The sequence below is a fragment of the Polypterus senegalus genome, chromosome 9 (genome assembly GCF_016835505.1).
Source record: "Polypterus senegalus isolate Bchr_013 chromosome 9, ASM1683550v1, whole genome shotgun sequence".
Taxonomy (NCBI): Eukaryota; Metazoa; Chordata; class Cladistia; order Polypteriformes; family Polypteridae; genus Polypterus; species Polypterus senegalus.
In genome coordinates, this window is record NC_053162.1 from 128,544,786 (window position 1) to 128,552,062 (window position 7,277).

A 7,277-nucleotide genomic window follows, 5' to 3' on the forward strand; every position below is an offset into this window, starting at 1 on the left:
GGTGTTAAAAATTATTAGGGAAGGAGAACACAAATATATTTACAGATTTTTACCTTAGTATTTAAAAAAAATGTTAGCCAAGGTTTTGAACACAGTAAAAGTGAATCATTAAATTTGTCAAAAAAGGAAAAATGCTATTTTAGCTTTGTGAACAAGATGCTACTCCAGCAACTTTCCATGAAAATTCTGTTCTATTTAAACTGACATTTTTCCTGCTCTGTCCTTTAACATTTGTTCACTAATAATATTTTTACATCACCTTTGCTTACAAGTGTAGCTCAAATTGCTCCACAAAAATATACAGTTACAAAGAAAACTGAAGGCATTATAAAAGTAAATGAGAAACAGATGGAGGGGTCCTTGTCCTTTGTAATAAATACACTGCCTGGTCAAATGGCCAGGGACAAAGACAAACTTGCAGCCTTCAAGGACACTGGAGATAATAAACCTCTGGGGGTCCCAAGCCAAAGCCCGCACAGCCCCCTCTGCACATCCCAGCATACATGATTGTGGCCGTCTCAGTCCAATCACAATTCCATTTCAGGACGTCTTGTGAACTTTTCTTCTGTCACAGGCAGTTGGAGTTGATGTAACAAACGCTGGAGACGCAGGAGGGCACCATTGCAATAAACTGGAAAAAAACAACAGAGAAAAACAGCAGAGGTTAGTGCCCAGTACAGAACTTACAAAATGTACACAGTTCCATTTCTAATCTATTACACCCAATGCAAGTAACTAAGAAAAAGCCAAATTAGAAAAGTGGGCTTGTTGAAGTTTTTCAAAATGCTTGACATTTGTAGCCTGGCACTTCTCTATTGGCAAAGCACTCCAAATTTTGTTGTACGAGTACAGAAATTTGCTGGTTTTTATGTTTAATCTTGGAGTAAAAAGCAAAGTAAAGTTTGAGAAAAGAAATGTTGGGAGCAGACACTCGAAAAAACAGGCAGGGTCTGAAATACTCATAGCCTTCTAATTATTTAATCCATCCATCCATCCATCCATTTTCCAACCCGCTGAATCCGAACACAGGGTCACGGGGGTCTGCTGGAGCCAATCCCAGCCAACACAGGGCACAAGGCAGGAACCAATCCCGGGCAGGGTGCCAACCCACCACAGTAATTATTTAATAGAACCTTAAAATAAATTCTAAGTGAGACAGACAGCCAGTGTAATGAGACCAAGACAAAAAGGCCAATACCTCGTGATCACTTGGCAAAGGCACAGCAGATCAGAAAAGAGATTGAGACGGAGGATTCTAGAAGTGCCAGGCAGGAGGGCAAGCCGCTGCTTCAACATGGCACACATCTCTCCATCCTTCTTCTTTAACTGCTGCCCCATAACACAACCGGACTCTTCTACTTCATTGTAACTGTTAAAAACATAAACACAGTAGATATTCACTCAAGGAGTTCAAACATTAATAAAGTGTACTCTTACTTCTTATTCTGTCTCCTTTCTTGGTTCACCTGTAGATCAATTATTACCAAAGTAAACCATCACAATAGATAAAGGTCTGCTTAGAGTAAAGTCTAACTAATAATATTTTTTTTAAATTACTGTGGTTTATTGTTGGATTTTGAAAGAACCCTAACTTAACTGTCATTATATGCAACATCATTTTTTTCCTTTTAAATTACACATACAGTAGACATTGTGTTACAATCTCTGTATATCTGAACTTCTAATGTGATGTGCTCAGGTGTCAGTACTTACATGAAAACATCTTTGTTTTTCACTCCTGCCTTAGTTTTGTATTAATTTAAAATTAAGTCTCGGTTCTTTCAAAATCCAACAACAAAGCACAGTAACTTAAGAACATAAATGTTATTTTGCAAAACAGAACAATATCCCTGTTTAGTGACTGCTGGGACTGATGCACCTCAGTCTCTGTGTTTGCGAGGATTCACACTCTGAGGCTTTCCTGTCTAAAATTAAAAACCTGTGTTAGTTACTGGACAGAGTGAGCAGACATACAGTACAGTATTCAAGGCAGCAAAATGTTACCAATCAAGTAATAAATATAGGGAGGCTTTGCAGGAATTGTGCACAAATCACTTTTGAAATTGGAAGCCTCAGTAGTCTTACCTGCAGAAATAGCAAATCTAACATGAACTGCTCATCATCTCCAATCTGGAATCTTAAAAACAGAAGAAAAGAACATCCAGTTGTGTCTCAGAATTCGGGTACACTGGCATCTGTTCAGCCACATGGAAGGCTGGTTACCACCAGGCATCCTATAGGATCAAGACAAAAAATGCAATAAAGGGGCATTGTTTTTCGAACTGCAGCAATAAGAAATAAGTTATCTCTAATGAGCAAGGCTCCTCCATTATATTCAGTTAAATGTATGTATGTGTACTTCTGTAAGCTTATAACACATGACAACAGCAGGTGCCCAGCCTGTCACTGTGCCACATCAGATGCACACTACACTTCTCTGATGGCTTTGGATATGAATTTTAAAATTGCCTGTTTTCAACCATGGAATTTTTTTCTACTAAATAAGGTTAAAGAAATCCATTAACAATTTGTAATGTTATTATCCGCATCCTGCTTTCTTGTAATAACTTAGTTGTTGCTACTCTTGTATGTAATATAGCCTTCATCATTATAATTTGTTAACTTTATTATGGAAAAACTATTGCATTGATGTAATCTGATATCAACATAATAAAAAAATACCGATGGCTTTGGAGGGCACACTTTACACCTAATTCGACACCTCGATTACATTGTTTTGCTTAATTATTAGCACGCCGTTCGCTCTTTAATATAAAAAATGTGGACAAATGCTAAAAGAAACACATCACCAAATGCTAATAGTGTGTTACGAAATAAATTACATACATCTATTAATCCATTAACCCAAACACGGAAAATGCTGTGATTTTTTCGAATAAACCACGAGATTACGAAGTGGTTTAACTAAAAGTGATGTACTTACAAAAAGCTGTATATGGCCATTATAAAGTTCACAGACACACATCGCATTTCATTTCGCTCCCTCTTTATTCGACTGGAGTTAAATTTTTCAGGCGACACATCTTCCATGACGTTATAAAATTCAAAAGTTGCCATCTTTTCCAGTAACAAGTCCACTTACAGACGGAGTTAAATGACAACACAAAAATTACTTGCAAGTACAAGTCAAACGTGACGAGTGATGTGTCGTAAAACTTTCGACATGCGCAGAACAAATCGGGCAGCGTCATGAAATGAATTTTAATTAAGCAGAGTGTGCGTGTGCGTGTGCAAGACAAATCGGATGTGGACTCATGTCGCAAAGTAAAAAAACACAGATTGGACAGGGTCTTAATAGTAAAGCTCTGCGCATGCGTGCGAAAATCGGGTAGGCACCGCAGATCGGGTAGCAACAGTGCCGTCATCATTGAGGGACCGGAAGTGACGTCATCGTCAAGGGCCGGAAGTGGCGTCATCATCAAGGGACCAGAAAGTCACGTCATCGGATGGAGCCAGAAGTGACGTCATCAACGGGGGACCGGAAGTGATGTCATCTCCAGGAGCCGGAAGTGAAGTGAATGATGAGGAGGTAGATGTTTCGTTTCCTGAATTATTGGTTTGTATTGTGAATATGGTCAGTTGTCTTCTTTAGTTCTAAAAGGTCAGAGAGAGAGGCATTAGTACCATGAAACAAACCCCTATCGTTTGTTATTTCACTCACCTTAGGACTTGTTGACTGCTTCCTAAGCGCGCGTGTGTGACAATGTTTAATTATTCCATCCATCTAGTGGTGGCTCTGAGGCTAGGGATTTGAATTGGCAATCGAAAGGTTGCTGGTTCAAATCCCATAAACACCAAAAGTGACTCTACTTCGTTGGACCCTTGAGCAAGGCCCTTAACCTACAATTGCTCCATCCTGAGTAGGACTTTAACCTGCATCCACCCCTGCATGTCGGTCCTCCAACCTGCAGAGAAAAACCTGTGGGTTGGGGGCAGAATTGGCACTCCGGCCACCATAAAAAGCCTCACACTGGTTCCATTCCATCCGAACTTGTGTGGTGCTGAGGTGTCACCCATTGCATGGCTACACTCGGGTCCCAATCTAAGATCCTGAGTTGGTTTGTCATGTGGTAGGTGTGGCAATGTGCTGTATTAGCGTGCTCCTAACCTCTCTCTCTCTCTGTCCATCCAGGGTCATGCCAGTCCCAGCAAGAATACCAGATGAGGAGTTAATCTATCTGACCATAGCTGCAGTGAGACAAGCTCTAATCAGAGTAAACCCAAGTAAAGCTTCTTGTCCTGACAACATACCTGGACGATGCTCAAAGAGTGTGCAGACCAGCTGGCTGACATCCTCATTGATGTGTTTAACATCTCCCTAAGACAGGCAATTGTTCCAACATGTTTTAAAGCCACCACAATCATCCCAGTTCCAAAGAGATTATCTGTAACCTGCCTGAATGACTACTATACCATGGCACTTACATCAGTCATTGCTTACCATCCCAGCTGGTGTATCAATGATGCCATATCCACTGCACTTCATCTGTCACTGACTCACCTGGACAAGTTAGACTCTCATATAAGGATTCTGTTCATGGACTTCAGCTCAGCATTCAACGCTGTCATTCCAGAGAGACTGTGCGCTAAGAACAGCGAGCTGGGCCTCAACACCCCCCCATGTAAATTAGGTTTTAGACTTCTTGACTTAAAAGCCTCAGCCAGTCCGCATCGGCACCAACACCTACAAATTTATGCTGGCGCTGTTAGTTAGGTTCAGATCAGTTAGGCGGGGAGAGAGCGTGATTGTGACTGAGAGAATAAAATTTAAAAAAGCTAACTTTTACAAGCACCATAAATTTACACCCGATCTGATGCTGTTTGTTTTCAAATAATATTGCACTAGTGCGATGATGTTTTGTAACTGGTACTATTCAGATCATAAAATGATTTCTTCAAAATGTCACATATATTTGTCTCTTTCTTTTTTTTTCTCCAGTGTTGTGTTGACATCATAGACCAGAAGGCGTGAGCTTATTCAGTGCGAGCAGGAGCACGCAGGTGGCCGGATGCTTGTGCTATAACAAGCTAGACCAGGCAGCGATCAACACACATGTACTGTGCAAGGCATGTACAGGGTCCACTGAGAAAAGAAGAGTGTTCATGGCTCACCTTGCAGAGGAACTTTGTTGTCACTTCTTACAAGAAAAGACAATAAAAAAAGAAAAGGAGGATGCAACATTGACAAGCTTCTGTTCCAAGACAGCCAGATCCCCCAGGAAAGCAAACTCAGTCAGTGTGAGGCGCCCCTTCAGTGTAATAAGAAACCACAGCATAGAGAGAAGTATGTAAAATCCAACAGGTACACATGTCGTAAATGTAGGAAGGACGGTCTTTGGGTGTGTGGGAACTGTTAACATTTAAATTTGATGATTGTATATAGCACGGAACTAACCTCTCTGTCCTATTCTTTCCTCTGCATTTCCTAGAGTACAAAAGAAACACCACCATGCACCAAAATGTGGAGATTGGGCATAAAAAACAAAAACATGCGATAACTGATTACAACTGCAAGTTGGTATGTGAATGAATATGAATAATGTTACATCAGTGCCACAATGTTTTCTGAAATGTACTATACAGGTCATAAAATGAATAATTCCAAGTTTCATATATACTGTACCTATGTCTCTGTTTTTTGTCAGTGTGACTTTGACATCATGGACCATAAGCTGCATACTAATTCAGCGTAACCAGGAACATTCAATAAAACTGAATAAAGATAATCAAATGACAATGAGATACGAATAAGGCAGATTCACAAGCATTTGTGTGCCAGCTTTTATCCATCTAGAGCAGAGAATTTCCAGTTCCATTGTCTCAAAACATCACTCACATCTACAGTTTTTCCCAGTTTCAAATAAAAACTAACAGCGTCAGATCTGGGGTGGGGGTGGGTGTTGAATCATGACCATGACTGAGAGAATAAAAGTATAAAAAAATGCTAACTTTTACAAGTACTATAAATTTACACCAGCTGTTACAGACGCAAATCAAATGTATGTTTTTATTGTATAATATTAAAAATAAGAGCAGCTCACTACTCAAAACAGTAAATATACGGGGCAGTCAGTATCGAAACGGGGGACTCTTGATTACAAGTCTGCAATTCTTACCGCTGTGCCACAGAAGCTGTTGTATCATCCTTGTATCTTTTGTGAAAGTGTTTATTTGATCTTTGGCCATTAGGCTTCACACATTATATAGTTTATGTCTACATTTTGTCATTTTTTACTAAAATATGAAAATTTTTTCTGTTTTAATGATGTGTTTACACAGATCATTGTAGAAACGGAACTCACATGAAATGCATGTGTTTCAAATAACGATCTATTATTTCCCTATTGTGGCGAGTGGCTGGGGGTGATACCCAGCTGGGATGCCCAGAAGGACCAGAGGAGGGCTTATGCCTCTTCCAGACCACGAGTGGGCGACCGCCCTGGTTGTGTTGGGGACCACGGGAATGGAGCTTAGAAGCTCAACCCTATAGGGGTCTGTGGTCATCACCGGGGGCACCCCAATGCCTGTTGAGCCCTGGCCCTCAGCACTTCTGCCACACCCGGAAGTGCTTGGGGGAAGAAGACCAGGGACACCTGGAGTGCTTCTGGGTGTGCAGCCGGTACTTCCGCCACACTGAGAAGTGCCGGCGGAAGCTAATCGGGAGGCACCTGGAGCATGTCCGGGTGTGTATAAAAGGGGCTGTCACCCTCCATTTGAGGGCTACAGTAGGGTGGAAGAGGACAGAGCTCAGAGGAGAGGAGTGGAGGCGGTCAGAAGACAGAGAGAGGCATTGTGAAGAGGCCTGGACTTTGGGGGGTGATTGGTGCTGCGGCACAGGGTTTGTGTGTGCTTTATTACTGTAAATAAACGTGTTGGGTGATAAAATCATGTCTAACTGCCTGTGTCTGGGCTGTTTCCCACAATGGCGTCCCAGATGGGACTTTCCGCCTGGTTCAAGGCGGAGACCCATCAGTAAAAATAAATTTGTGGGCAGTGCGGTACAGCAGGTAAGCCCACATATGCACCACGGGAGCGGCACACACACAAGCCTGCGGGAGCGATTCACACCACGGACGGCCACTGGTCCACAGAAGGGCCGTTTCTCCCAGGTGCGGAAGGACAACAACAAGCGTTGCCAGAGTGCAGCGAGCTCCTACAAGCGTTCCATGGCTGAGGACATCCAGGACGGCATGGCATCTAGGAAGGCCATGCTGAGGTAGGCACCTCAGACAGATGGGACCCGGGAGGTAAGTGCC

General features: G+C 42.0%; 1 long non-coding RNA gene across 1 annotated transcript; it reads right to left on the reverse strand.

Annotated features, from left to right (window-relative positions):
* Positions 1–518: 518 nt before the first annotated feature.
* Positions 519–2,250, reverse strand: LOC120534999. The gene is made up of 3 exons (XR_005634836.1): positions 2,086–2,250; positions 1,199–1,369; positions 519–631 (listed from the first exon to the last, which is right to left on the reverse strand). It is a non-coding gene; the product is annotated as an uncharacterized LOC120534999 (long non-coding RNA).
* Between the last annotated feature and the right edge of the window lie 5,027 nt (positions 2,251–7,277).